Genomic DNA, 15,735 nt, shown 5'->3' on the forward strand with positions numbered 1-15,735 from the left:
CGCTCTTTACCTCTGCACTTAATACATTTCCACATGTGACTTCACGTGACACAACCACCTCTGTGGTGTTATTATCCCCACGTGAGTCACATGGGTAGTCAAGATACATGGTTAGGCAATGTGTAGGAGAGGACAGCTAAAGACTATAAATTGCTGAGACTTTTCTTTTCCGCACATTACATACTTTCCTGACTTCAAAATAAAATAAAAGGAAAGAATGTGATCCTACCCCTTGTCCATACTCCAGAAGTATTCTAGCCATTCATTTGTATTCTGGTTTTTTGAATTCAAATGCGTTTTCCCCTAGAAGTCGTAGATATCACTTCTAAATTCCTAACCAAGTTGCAAGACTGTTATTAATTGTGGCCCTAGACTTCAAATGCCCTTACAACCCCCTGAACTCCTCCGACTCCTTGGAGGCCCTGAAGCTTTGGAAAGTGGTAGTGACTCTTTAAAGCTTTGATTAGCGTGAGAGAAAACTTCAGAAGCCTGGAGATGGGTCTCCCAGAGCTTCAGTAGAATTGGCTGTTAAAAGTTGGGGTTGACCTTCCCATCAAAAGCAGACAGGGCCCCCAGTAGCATGGGGCAGAGTTAGTTTGTATCTTTGGAATATTCAACGATCATGGGTTTTCTGTGTAAATTGTGACAGGTTTTGACTTTAGATAATTTCTGCATTTACAGATGAGGAATGAGAGATAAAGCAAAGTGAAGGAACATTGCCTCATATTTTATATTGCTAGTTAATGACTGAGCCAGAGCTAGAGTTAAGTCTGTAGCCCCTTACCCTAGCGCTCCAGTGGGATTAAAAGCCAGCGAGACTTTACAACCAAGATTACTGATTTGCTGGTACATTATGGATGGGAGCTGCCTCAGTACTCAGAATGCTTCCCAGGCAGCCTTGTAGACATGGAGCTTTCACTGATGAAATGCTTTATGCTGTGACACACAGCATTCCCTGACTCACTCACTGAGCAACCCTGGGATGTCAGGCACACACAGTCCCTGCCCTGCAGTGCTTAGAGTTTGGCAGGAGAGACAGTAATAAAACAATTATACCGTGTGTTTAATTACATTTGTGTGATAAATGATATGTAGGGTAAGTATTGGATGCTATTTAAGTGTAACAAGGGCCCTAACATAAGTCCAGAGTCAAGGACAGCTTCTCTGAGGAAGTATGATTCAGGCTGATTCCCAAAGGGTGAGTAGGAGTTAGCCAAGTTTTGTGGACTGACATGTATCCCGCCCAATTCATATGTTGAAGTCCTAACCCCCAGGACCTCAGAACGTGAGTGTATTTGAAGATAGGCTATTTTTAAAGAGGTAATTAAGGCTAAATGAGATCATTAGGGTGGGCCCTAACCCAATATGGCTGGTGTCCTTATAAGAAGAAGAAATTAGGACACAGACACACACAGAGCGAGGACTATGTGAAGACACGGGGAGAAGATATCTGTCTGCAAGCCATGGAGAGAGGCCTCAGAAGCCACCAACCCTGCAGACACCTTGATCTTGGACTTCTAGCCTCCAGAATTGTGAGAAAATAAATCTCTGTTGTTTAAGCCACCCCATCTGTGGTACTTTGTTATGGCAGCCCTAGCTGACTAATACACCAAGCAAAAAGTAGCTGTGTGAGGGTTCAGGTGGAGTGAACGTAGGGAGACTCGGGGAGGACTGCGGTTGGCTAGTTCAGTATTTAAAAGGACTCACTCCATCTACTTGGAGCATAAGGAATAAGGAGACTAGCACGTTACCCACATTTACAAAACCAAACATCTTTTCAAGTTACATATTTCCAAAGGTAAATGAAGAGTTCTTAAACAGAGTGATGCATCTACTGTTTTAAAATGATAATACTCGGGCTTCCCTGGTGGCTCAGCGGTTAAGAATACGCCTGCCAATGCAGGGGACACGGGTTCGAGCCCTGGTCCGGGAAGATCCCACATGCCACGGAGCAACTAAGCCCGTGCGCCACAACTACTGAGCCTGCGCTCTAGAGCCCGTGAGCCACAACTACTGAGCCCACGTGCCACAACTACTGAAGCCCGAGTGCCTAGAGCCTGTGCTCCATAACAAGAGAAGCCACCGCAACGAAGAGTAGCCCCTGCTCGCTGCAACTAGAGAAAGCCTGTGCACAGCAATGAAGACCCAAAAATAAAATAAATTAATTTAAAAAAAAAAGATAATACTAATCTGGATATGTAAAATTACATATTTATTGATGGCCCACTCTCCCCTGGCCTTATCATGCATAGGCCTGTTTCTAGGTGCATTACATACTCACAGGGTTCTTTTGACAAAAGGACCTTTCTCAGCCTTCCTCCTGCCCCTGAAAATCCAATATGTAGTTCAAAATAGCCAAAATCTTACATACTTGATACCTCTCTGACTACTCAGGCCCCTAGTTTGTCCTCTTTTGCTGATTGTATAAACCAGTGGTTTTCACAGGAAGGTCTCAGAACCACTTACACTCTTAAAAATTATTGAGGAGCCCAAGGAGTTAGTATTTATGTGGGTTATCAATATCTACTATATAAGAAGTTAAAACTGAGAAATTTAAAAAATATGTTAAAGATATTCCCATTACATATTAAACACATATTTTTAATGAAAAATAAGTTTTTCCCAAAACTAAAAAAATTAGATTAGCATCATTTTACACATTTCAAATCTTTTTAGTATCTGACTTGATAGGAGACAGCTGGACCCTTATACCTGCTTCCTCATTCAAACTGTTACAATATGTTGTTTTGATTGAAGTATGTGTAAAAATCAGGCCTCACAAAAATATGTAGTGAGAAAAAGCAGGGATATTTTAGTAGACTTTTCAGAAAAATGTGGAGATTCTTCTTTGATACTATACCAAGAGTTGGCAAGTGGTAGTTTCTTCAAGATTAGCTGTAGTGTGGGCTCTGAATCCATGTCAATAAACTTGTACTCAGTTACATTAAAATCCAATGGTCATTGCATTCATTTCCTAGGGCTGCTGTAACAAATGAACACAAACTGGGTGGCTTAAAACAACAGAAATTTAATATCTCACAGTTTGCAGGCTAGAAGTCTGAAATCAAGGTATCAACAGGGCTATTCTCCCTCCAAGGACTCTAGGGGACAGTCGTTCCTTACCTCTGGTGTTCGTCTGCCTCCGTCTTCACAGGACCTTCTCCTCCGTGTGTCTCAGTGTCTTCTCTTCTGTCTCTTTTAAGGACAGTTGCCATTGGATTTAGGGCTCAGGTGGATGATCTGGATGATCTCATCTCGTGATCCTTTTGGGGGCCACCATTCCACCCACTACAGTCCTCTTACATTTTGAATAGATCTTTGATGCATGCGTGGTTTTGTAACTTCATGCATTAGTCATTTGGAAAATATGGTTTACTGATTGATTTATGCAGATCTTCCAAATGTTGACACATTTCATTTTAACAATAGTTTTAAAATCATATTTGTTAGTATCACCAACCGAGTGCATCAGAAAAATCTTTCAGAGGAGAGAAGCAGTCAAGCTCATAGTGGCAGAAACAAATTTTCCAAAACTCTAAGTTTTATTTGAGAGCTTGAATTTTTGTCATTGCCAACAAATACATTGAGTTGTTTTCCTTGATGTGATAGGCTTACTTTGTTCATTTCCAAGAAAATGTCTGCCAAGTACCCAAGTTTGGCAAATATTATCGTTTGTCAGTTGTCCTTTTGAGTAAAAACGGTGTTCTATGTAAAAGCAGCTAGTTCAGCTTTTTGAACTCCAACAATCATGCAGGGACTGGCTTTCCCTCCAGACCATCATTAGACTTTGGTGTACAGCAGAGTGCTTTATGCATACTTCCCATTTTGTCACAGAGACATGTACTCAAAGGTTGAGATTTAATAAAATTAATAATTTTTACTGCGCTGTCAAGGACATCCTTAAATGAACTTGGCTTTTTTCTCTTTTTAAACTGCAAGTGAATGACAGTAGAGAATGCAGTGCATGCTAGTACAGCAGTGCCTTGATTCATGCAGGGGCATCAGCAGTTCTAGCTACTATATTGCTTTTGCACCATCAGTGCAAATGTCAACACAGTGAAAAAGGCAAATAACATCTTAGTGTTATTATGAAAATAGCTTGACCTCACAGACCCCTTGAAAGGATCTTAGCACCTTCCAGGGGTCCATAGACTATACTTTGGACACTCCTGGCGTATACCATTCAGTTTAAAACTAAATCATCATGGACTGGTTAAATTTTTAATGTATGGGTATTTCTTACATCATTAATAGGACTGTTTCCTTAGACATGAAATATATGCATGTATCTAAAAATTTTTTTTTTTCCAATGGTAATGGATATGTAAGGATATTGACAACAACATTGGAATAGCAGAGGAATTGAAAATGCTATACATTGATCAATGGGAAACTAGCTAAATTAATTAGACTGTATATACACAATAAAATACAATGAAGAAAGCAAACACGTATATAGTCTTTGGCCTTTTCTGTGCCAGAGCTGGGTAATACTGATACATATATATGTATATATTACAGGTAAAATACAAAATATAATGTTACTTCCAACTGAAATTCAGTACTATAGGTTTTTTGGTTTTTTTAAAAAAACCATCTATACCTCTTTTCTCCCACAACAAAATTCTTGGTTCTTAAAGACACGAAGATAATTACTCATTTTATTTATCCCACCAATATGATTACTTGAATAGAGTTTAAGATTTTTGTTTGTTTGTTTCTTTTATCCTCAGGGCTTATCCTACTAGAAATGTGCTTTGTTTTGAAGTCACTTGAAGTAATTCCTCTCATCAGCTTAGTTAGGTCTCTTTGGTTAATTTTGAGAAGGAGCCATTTTAAATCTTCTCTGCTTTTACTTGCTATTATATTTCCCTGCATATCTCTAAATAATGACCGTATACCTTTCTTGATTTTTGTCAACTTTGAACATTATCTTTGAACTACAATTACATATAATACATGAGACTTGAGCTCACTCAGCATGCCCTCCTCCCATCACTGTAGTAAGGTCACCGTTTTTAAGTACTCCATTGGTCACTCTATAACTTATATATTTAATAACATTTCTTGTTCTATCAACAATAGATGGTGGGATTAAAAGTTTTTTAAATTTTATACACTTAATGTACTATACATAGGGCCCAATGGAGAGCAGTGTGCATCTTAGGTAATCAGTACTTACTAAATTAAATTGAATTTTTATTATACTCTTTGCCAAATAAAATGTTAGTCTTCAATTAATGCAGATATTAGCTAAATCAATAATTAGTAATTTATAAATCATGATATCAGACCAAGGAGTTAGGATCAGGAATAGTCGTCTTTCTCTTCTTCCCTTTTTTCCTTATTGTCTATAAATGACTTGGGATGTTGCATCACCTTTTTAATGTTTCTGTTACTCTATTATTAAAAGATATGTTATTGTGATGTAAATTTGGTATGAATAGAGAAAAATTACAAAGGAAGAGAGCTTGCAAGTGTTTTAATTAGGTAAAAGGTGAACTTACAATAAAATCTTAGAAGGTAAATTCACATGAATGAAGCTGTTAGTGCTGAACTCTGGGATCCATACTGTAAAAAAACAAAAAAACTTTACCTATTTATGACATAGTCTATTGAATCATGAAAATAAGGTGGAAAATAATTTCCCCCCTTAGCATACAAAGGCATGCATAAAAATGTCCTTGTAATCTCTGTGTCAATTAATGGAATCTGAATTAGGCAGCATTTTAAACGAAATATGTGTAATTAATCATGGATTAAAAATTACTGACCATATCATATAAATCATTTCAGACAAATTTAAACCCAAAGGCCTATTCCAAATTCCAGTGTCAAATAAAATTACTCAGTACATCATTAATAAGATGATTTTCTGCATACAAGATTAATAGAAAAGACTTTTGAGGGTTGAGAAAATGATTTAATTGGATGTCAAATTCAAAGATTATATTTCCTCTCTAAGATGAACAACCTCTGACTGTTGTATATCAAATTTTATTTTCTTTGGTCCACTGCTGTGTGAGACTTGACTATAATTACATCATAGGCTACTAATTCTCTTTTATAGAGTTAGGTCCCTTCACTATAACATTAATATGTATGTAAACCAACATGCTTTAAGCAAAAAGATACATAAGCACTGTTTTACATAAGAATTATATTGGAATTTGAGATACAGAAATTCACATTTTAAAAATTATATTATCAGAAGACTTTCTTTATGAAATTTTCAGGCTACTTTATATTTCAGGTCTACAGTCCCATTGTTGTACTTATACTTCCATTGTGTTCCTTTATTATAGTTCATTCATTATTATATCTTTAATTGTGTTACATTGTGTTCCTGCTTCAACTTTGTTTCTTAGTCAATATACTTTCAGTTCAGTGAAATCAAGTTTATTTCTAAAAGTTATTAGTCATCTCAAAATTTCAAACACAAAGTCTGGGAAAACAGTGAAAGTTTCACATTAATCTGCTCTGGAATATTAGGAAATGTTTTCTTGGACACTCATTGACCTTTCAAAGACATTTTATTATGCACAATAAAACTTATTGTAGAGAGGTGATAGAGCATAGTGGTTAAGAGCATAGACTCTGGAACCAAAGTACCTGGGTTCTAATCCCAAGCCTACCAATTACTAGCTAAGTGACATCTGGACATGTTTTTTGACTTTGTAGGTGTTTCTTCACCTGTAAAATGGGGTGATAATTTTATATAGCTGATAGGCTTATTGTGAGGATCAGTATATATAAAGTGCTTGGAGAGTGTGGCACATATGTGCTATAGAACTGTTAGCTATTTTTATTATGACTTGTACTGTTAACATTAGCAATTATTGTCAAGGATACAGATAATTCTAGTTATATTAGTGTTCAGAAATATTTTTATAACCATTTCATCAGGAAATTGTAATATTACCCCATGTGATTTTCAAAGTGTTTTAGACATTCTAGAGTCAAATATATTCATAGAAAAATATATCTCTAGTCCAATAATGAAAGCCAAGAGGATTCATATGCAGAAATTCATTTTCTATTCATCTTTTTCCTTCAGTAACTTTTTAGGTGTCTGCTTTGTATAAGAGTATCCTAAGGAGCCTGGGAATAAGAGGATGAATCACATGTGGATCTTGCTGGAAATTACTGGCTAATAGAGGATATATAGATATAAATAAATACTCTGAGTTAGAAAACAAGAGGTGCAGATAAAATGCTCATAAAAACTTACAGGAAAGAGAGTATCCCCACAAAAAGAATGAGAAAATCTTAAAGGAGCTTATAGTTGAATAATGCCTTGAAAGATCAGTTGGACTTATATATGCAGAGAAATTAAGTCTGTGTTGCATGTAAAGGAAAGGGCTCATTTTGCTTGGAGCACTGGGTACATGAAGGGGAAATAAGGTCATATGATGGTCAGAATATAGAGGATCTAGGAGTCTAGGCTGATAAGATCTTATTCAGTCATCACTGTTAAGGTGTTTTTTTAAAAATTAAGGTGAAATTCATATAACATAAAGTTAACCATTTTAAAGTGCACAATTCAGTGATATTTAGTATATTTATTGATAACAGTGTTGTGCAACCGCTACTTCTGTCTAGTTTCAAACATAATTGTCATCCTCAGTCCTTAAAAAACTAAAAACAGAACTACAATATGACCCAGCAATCCCACTCCTGGGCATATACTCAGAGAAAACCATAATTTGAAAAGATACATGCACTTCGGTGTTCATTGCAGCACTATTTACAATAGCCAGGACATTGAAGCAAAGTAAATGTCCATCAAGAGAGGAATGGATAAAGAAGATGTGGTACATATATACAATGGAATATTACTCAGCCATAAAAAAGAACGAAAAATGCCATTTGCAGCAACACGGATGGACCTAGAGATTGTCATACTGAGTGAAGTCAGACAGAGAAAGACAAATATCATATGATATCACTTATATGTGGAATCTTAAAAAAAGGGTACAAATAAACTTATTTACAAAACAGAAGTAGAGTCATGGATGTAGGAAACAAACTTATGGTTACCAGGGCATAAGGGGAGGGAGGGGATAAATAGGGAGATTGGGATTGACATATACACACTACTATATATAAAATAGATAACTAATAAGAACCTGCTGTATAGCACAGGGAACTCTACTCAATACTCTGTAATGGCCCATACGGGAAAAGAATCTTAAAAAAAAAAAAGTGGATATATGCATATGTATAACTGATTCACTTTGCTGTACACCTGAAACTAACACAACATTGTAAATCAACTATACTCCAATAAAAATTTTTAAAAAACCAAACATTATTGTCACCCCCAAATTAAACCCCATATCCACTGAACAGTTATTGCCCATTCTCTCATCCCCTCAGCCCCTAACAACTACCAATCTGCTTTCTGTTTCTTTGAATCTACCTATTCTGAATATTTCATGTAAGTGGATTCATTCAGGATGTAAACTCTCATGTCTAACTTCTTTCACTTAGCACAGTGTTTTTGAGGTTCATCCACATTGTAGCATGCATCAGCACTTCATTCCTTTTTATGACTGAATAGTATTCCATTGAGTATTTGTATCACAATTTGTCTATGTTGATGGGCATTTGGTTGTTTCCATCTTTTGGCTGTTGTGAATAATGCTGCTATTCACATACATGTATAAATATTTATTTGGGTACCTGTTTTCAGTTCTTCAGGGTATATATCTAGGTGTGAAATTGCTGAGTCATATGGTAATTCTATGTTTAACTTTTTGAACAACTGCCAAATTGTTTTCCACAGCAGCTGCACCATTTTACTTTCCTACCAACAGTGTATGAGGGTTCTAATTTCTCCACATCCTCACCAATACTTAGTTTCTACTTTTTTGATTATTGCTATCCTAGTGCATGAGAAGTGGTATCTCTTTGTGGTTTTGATTTGCATTTCCCTAATGACTAATGATGTTGAACATCTTTTTATGTCCTTTTTGGCCATTTATATATCTTCTTGGGAGAAATGTCTATTCAGGTCCTTTACCCACTTTTTAATTGTGTTATTTATCTTTCTGTTGTTGAGTTGTACAAGTTCTTTACTCTGGATATTAGACTCTTATCAGATATATGATTTGCAGTTATATTCTCTCACTCTATAGGTTGTCATTTTAATTTCCTGATAATGACCTTTGATTCACAAAATTTTTTAATTTTGGTGAAGTCCAATTTATCTATTTTTTCTTTTATTGCTCCTGCTTTTGGTGTCATATCTAAGAATCCATTGCCAAATCCAAGGTTGTGAAAATTCATCCCTGTGTTTCCATCTAAGAGTTTTATAGTTTTAACTCTTTTAGGTCATTGATCCATCTTCAGTTAATTTTTGTATATGTTGTGAAGTAGGAGTCCAGTTTCATTCCTTTGCGTGTGAATACCCAGTTGGCCAAGCACCATTTGAAGAGACTATCCTTTTCCCATTGAATGATCTTGGCACCCTTGTTGAAAATTAGTGGGCTATAGATCTATTTATTAACTCAATTCTATCCCAGTGGTCTATAGATCTATCCTTATGCTAGAACCACACTGTTTTGATTATTATAGCTTTGTGATAAATTTTGAAATCAGGAAGTGTGAGACCTTGTTCTTATTCAATATTGTTTTGGCTATATAGGGCCCTTTGAAAATCTATATGAATTTGAGGATCGGTTTTTCCATTCCTGCAAAACAAGTCTGTTGGAGTTTTGACAGAGATTACATTAAAATTATTATAGATTTTTGAACAGAGAAAATGACATGACTAGAATTCTCCTTAGACAGCATTTTACAACATGAATAGGAAAAGAACAAGAGAGGACACTAGGAGACCATTAGAAAATTAGCACAACAGAATGGCTTGTCCCTAAATTGTGGGAGTGAAGAGGGACAAATGCCAGAGAGATTGTGGAGTCAGACTTGAAACAAATCTCTTCATTCACTTAATGATTTGCACCACATTATTATATGCTCTAGGCACTAAGGATGCTATAGTGAAAAAATGGATATGTTATTTTGCTTTCATAGACCTTGCACTCTAATGGGGCAGGAACAGGGGAACAGTAAACAGTGAAATAAAGAGCAAACTGTGATCAATGCTGTATGAAGGAAATGAACAAGCTACTATGATAGAGATAACAGAGGAAGGCCTACTTTAGATAGGAGAGGCCTGTCTAAGGGACAGCTGTTTAATTAAGACCTGAATGATGAGGAGTTAGCCTATTCTAGCCTAAGAAAACAAAATTATCGGGAATTCCTTGGTGGTCCGGTGGTTAAGACTCAGTGCTTTCACAGCTGTGGTCCCGGGTTTGATCCCTGGTTGGGGAACTAAGATCCCACGAGCCACATGGTGTGGCCAAAACAAAGAAAAAAAGAATAAAAAAAAAATTATCAAAGGCTCTGAGAACCTAAATGGGAAAGGGAGGGAAGATCTAGGGAGAAGTCCAAGAAGAATCCAAGGTTTTGAACTTGTGTGACTGGGTAAAAGGAGGTACTATTAATAGAATTAGGTACTAATTAGGTGCTAATTAGGAGGTAATATTAACAGAATATGCTTGAAGGGAAAACCATGAATTTATTTATTTTGGCGGGGAGATATTTAGCGGGTAGTTGGAAATTTGGAACTAGAGTCGGGAAAGAGGTCATGCTTCAGGTAAATGTATTGTGTCCAACTGTATGGAGATGAAAATTGAAGACATGAGCTTGGATGAGAAAGGCAGTGACAGTGAAAAGAGCTCAGGAATTAAAGTTGAAGACCTGGATTTAAGTCTTCTTCTTCTTTTTGAGTGGTTGTGATACTTCGGGCAATTTCTCCTTCTAAGGTCACAAGGCTCTATTTCACTGTCTATTCTGTTGTAGTTATCTATTTGTGTGTTCTAATGATCACACTGTCTTGATTACTATAGCTTTATTATGTCTTCATAATATCAGGTAGTTTAAGTCGTTCAGCGTTGTTCTTTTTAAATATTGTTTTGACTTTGTTTTACACCATTTTGGGCTATGAAAGCTTTCATAGGAAGACTCTACTTTTGGATAGCAGGGGAAACCTGTATTCCCAGTGTTCTTCATTCCTAGTGCACATCTATATTTCCAGAAACCTGGACTCATTTTCCTTCTGTCTGATGGACTTGCTTTAACATTTCTTGTAGTGTGGGTCTGCTGGTTATGAATTCTTCAGCTTTTTTTTTTTTTTTTTTTAATATGTCTGAAAAAAAATCTTTGTATTTCCTTCAGTTTTGAAAGATGTTTTTGCTGGGTATAGAATTCTAGGCTTACAATTTTGTTGTTCAGTATTTCAAAGATGTTGCTCCACTATCTTTTCCTTGAACTGTTCCTTACAAGAAATCTGCTGTCATTTTTACCTTTGTTCCTCCGTACATAGTCTGCCTTTTTTCCTCTGGCTGCTGTTAAGATTTTTGCTTCATCACTGACAAGTTTTTAATAATTTCATTATGAAACGTCTTGGTATCGTTTTCTTCATGTTCCTAGTGTTTGGGTTAATTGAGCTTGTCAAATTTGTGGGTTTATAATTTCCATCAAATTTTGAAAAATACCAGTCATATTTCTTCACACGTCTTTTCTGATCTCCTTCCCCAACCCTCTCCTTCAGGGACTCTAATTACAAGTATATTTGGCTGCTTGAACTTGTCCCATGGCACATTGATTCTCTTTTCTTTTTTTCTGTATGGTTCATTTTGGAAAGTTTCTGTTGTGTGTCTTCAAGCTCACCAGTCCTTTCCTTTTCAGTGTCTACTCTTCTGTTAATCCCACCCAATGTATTATTCACCTCAGGAATTGTTTTCATCTGTAGAAGTTGGATTTAGAAATTTTTTACCTACCTTAATTTTTCAAGTATATTACCATTATAATAACTGTTTTAATGTCCTTGTCTGCCAGTTCTAACATCTGTGTTAGTTGTTGGTTAGTTTTAGTGATTGGTGTTTCTCCTCATTATGGGTCATGTTTTCCCACCTCTTGCTGTGCCTTGTAATATTTGACTGAATGGCAGATATTGTGAATTTTATCTTGTTGGGTGATGAATATTTTTGTATTCCTGTAAATATGTTTGAATTTTAACTTCAGATGCAGTTAAATTGCTTTAAAATAGTTTGATCCTTTCAGATCTTTTATTTTTTGGGTGGCATCCAAGCAGCATTTAGTCTAGGGCTAATTACTCTCCAGTACTAAGGCAAGACCTTTCTGAGTACTCTCCTCATTGAATTGGGAGGTTTTCTAGTCAGCCTGGTGTGAACAGCCACTATTCCTGTCCCTCTGTGAGTGCCCAGTACTGTTCCTTCTAATGCTTTCAATGGTTTGTTCTTTCCTCAGCCTTGGGTAGTTTCCTCACATGCATGCACTGATCAACTCTGTTGAATTCTCGAGGAGGAGGACCCTTTGCAGATCTCTGGGATTCTCTGTTGTTATGTCTCCCATACTTTGTCCTGTGAACTCCAACCATCTTGTTCTCACAGCTCCGTCTCCTCAGCTCAGGGAATCTGCCGGGCTCTCCTGCGATTCCCCTTTCCTATGTCATGGCCTGTAATGTCTCTGAAGGTAATAAGCTGGGGTAAACCTTCTTCATTTCCCATCCCTGAGGAATCACTCTCCTTTACTGCCTGACATCTAATATCTTAAAAACTGTTGTTTTATTTATTTTGTCTGGCTCTTTTTTGTTGTTGTTGGTTTAGGTGGGAGGGCAAATATGGTTCTTGTTACTCCATCTTGGCTGGATTCAGAAGTTCCCCCAAGGCTCTACTCTTAATAGTCACCTCACACTTCGAGGACAGGAAAAGTTCCAAGAGTCTTTAACCAAAAGCCTCTGGTACAACCACTCTGTAAAATGAAGTGTGACTGTTGTTTAGTCTGCCTATTTAATACTTCTTAAATCTCCAGAATATTAGAAAGGTTTGCTGTGACTAGTGATTTATAGATTGTTTGGGCCAGACCTCAGAGCTCTGGGGCTTCCTTTAAACATGCCAGTGACGTTTTCAAAACACAAGGAGCCATTGATAGATTGCAAATCAGTTTTCACTCTTACTTGGTAGTCATTCTGCAAACTTGGTTCTGCTTCTACTTGTGTCATTTGGGCAAGGTTGCAGTTAAGGAAAATTTACTTTCTAAAGATCTTAATAGTATGTAGGGCCCCCTAACACAGGCAGCTTACTGTGAATCGAGGGTTTATTTCTGGAACACTAAAAACCTTTCTAGTCCAACTCCAAGAAGTACTGAGTGATTCTTGTTTATCTTATTCTTGAAAGTTTATTTGGAATTAGAAGGGGAAACTCCAACAATTTTATTTGCATGAAAAAGAAAAGACCAGTATTTTAATTACAGCAAGGGAGAGAGGGGACTTAAGGAAAACGGAAAATAACCATAGTCTGATGAATATATTTTTAAGCACTTACTATGGGTTTATCACCTGTTTGGGCAATGGGGTGACAAAGAATGGGTAGGTTACTTTTTATTTTTATGTACCTCCATGAATCTCAAAGATTTAGTCTTCAAAACAAGTCTTATTTAATGATAATTTATTTTCCCGTTTTTTGAATCAGTCACATACAGCTATCCATCAAAGCTTTGGTTCGCTTGAAGTAATTGGTGTTAACTTCAGTGTTGTAAAATTTCAGACAAAAACAGAGAATCTTGCTGTTTTGGGTAACCTGAATAGCCTAATTGCTGATGAATATATAATTTCTTTTAGGGTTTTTGAGATACTGAAAATAGCTTTTTCTTCCTGGATCGGCTGGAACCTGGGCACATCCAATGAGTAGCTTATGGTTTAGTTTTGAAGATAAATATGATAAATAAGAGAGAAAACAAAACAAGGTAGTTCTTGCTAAGTGCCAAGTGGAGCAGTACAGATTCTAAGCATTATAGCAGTTTTATTGCATAGAGAGGTCCCTGAGCTGAGCTATCATAGTCCTGACAGGTAGCTAGGACTGAGGAGAGGTATTCTGAGTGGAGAAGCAGTGGCTGTAAGGTTGCAGCGGCAGCGGCAGGAGTGTTGGCTGTATGTTGTGGATACTGTACAGTGAGGAGACAGTCTGTCAGACAAATGTGTACACAGAGAGTGGTTGGAGATTAGGTAGAAAAAGTAGGTAAGGGTCAGATGCAAGATTCTGAGTTCTTTGAATTTGTACTTTGCACAGAGATGACAGTGAAAATGAGAAGGGTCATTGAAGAGACCCTGTAATGGAGAAAACCAAAGACCTAGTGACTAAATGTGAGGATTGAGTGGGAAGAAGAGCCTGAAGTTTTGAGCTAGGAGTAGAGTGTTATTATTATTACAAATAGAAAAGTCAGAGAGGAGAGCTTGAATGAAATGATACCAGAGATACCTGAGGCTTTTTCTAAAAATTCCCAATTTCTCTGTGTGGCTTCTGACTGGACAGCGCTTTCCCTGTGGTCCTCCTCCTTTAATTGTTGAACCTGGCAGGATGTGGAGTGAGGAAGGGCATTTAGAGATCATGAGGGCACCTGGCCTAATCTCTTCATTTTACAGATAAGGAAATTGAGGACCTCCTTATTGTGACTTTCCTTCAGGCCACACAGCTAGGCTGGCCTCCTGGCATTATTTTCTGAAATTCTTCTAGCAAAGGTTACTGTGTATCAATCCTGCTTGCTGGCAAAGTGAGTCTTGTGCTTTCCCCACCGTAATTCAATTAGTTATTGACTTGATTCCTCAAATCGTTTTTCACCTTCCCAAATCAAATAATAGTTAATTCCTTTCCAGTAGTCTGATTTTCTTCTCTGTCCATACACGCCGTCGCAAACCTTGTAGTCGTACACTATGGGCATTAATGCGAAACTCAGGTCTGCTCTCTTGAAAAGTTGTCTGAGAGGAGCTGTTTGACGGGAGAGGGAATGATTAACGTTTATTTAAGTCTGGAGTGAGGATTCCTACTGGGAGTCCTTTCCACAATTTTTAAAACAAAGAGGCTGTGTGGTGGAGATCAGTAAAGGAATTACTTCCTTTCTTTGCCCCTCTAAACCCCATTCCCTGTGACTTCTCACGCATGGAACCCAGAATTCGTTTGTGACTCCTGCCCTGCCCGAAGATAAAATGAGATTAGTCAATGCCCTGAGTAAGTGAACTCTGTTATTTTAAGATGTCTCACCCAGTCCTACACCTTAGCTGGAACCCGGGGAGAGTGGCTTCTCTTCCCCTTCCCAAGCCTTTCTTCTACTTACCCCAACGGCTGTCTCTCTCCCTTTACCCCTTCCCTCTGCTTGCATCCCGCCCTTCCTCCCTCGGGGGGTCACACACCCCCAGCCCGTTCCCGGAGGCACCCTGCCTACAGCTCCTCTCGGAAGCACCGCCCCCGGAGCGAGCCCGGAGCGGAGCTGAGTGAGCTAAAGCCCTGCCCCCACGCTTTGGGCGGGGCCAGCGGCCCAGACGGCGCCTTGATTGGTGGGGGCGGGCCCTGCCGCGAGGGGCGGGGCCCGGAGGTCGGGCCCGGGCAGGGAACGCGGCGGGCGCCGCTGGGGGCGTGAGGCGCGGCGTGGGACCCGGTGGAGTGTGGCGTAGCTGTGGCGGCGCTTCCCGCTCGCCACACGCCGGGCGTGGGTCCCCGAAGGTAAGTATGGGCAGGGGGCCCTGTGCCGCGTGGGCCAGGTGGAGGGATCCCGCGGGCGCGCGCCTGAGGCACGTGTGGTTTGGCCGAACGGGCCCCGGTGCCACTTCCGCGCGGAGTAGGAGCGCAGGGCGCTGGCCGGCGGCCGCGT

The 15,735-nt window shown here is 38.4% G+C and overlaps 1 protein-coding gene across 10 annotated transcripts in view; it reads left to right on the plus strand.

Moving 5' to 3' along the window:
• SGK3 (serum/glucocorticoid regulated kinase family member 3) overlaps positions 1-15,735 on the plus strand; it is a 147,544-nt gene that overhangs the window by 68,774 nt on the left and 63,035 nt on the right. For 2 of the 10 annotated variants that reach the window (XM_068525766.1, XM_068525767.1), the window contains exon 1: positions 15,491-15,587. The exons of 7 other annotated variants lie outside the window; for them this stretch is intronic. The gene's annotated coding sequence lies outside the window, so the exon portion shown is untranslated. Of the gene's footprint in view, positions 1-15,490; positions 15,588-15,735 lie in introns of those variants that run through there. One more of the 10 variants, XM_068525773.1, reaches the window with a different exon arrangement.

Source organism: Eschrichtius robustus, chromosome 17, assembly GCF_028021215.1.
Source record: "Eschrichtius robustus isolate mEscRob2 chromosome 17, mEscRob2.pri, whole genome shotgun sequence".
In the NCBI taxonomy this organism is placed as follows: Eukaryota; Metazoa; Chordata; class Mammalia; order Artiodactyla; family Eschrichtiidae; genus Eschrichtius; species Eschrichtius robustus.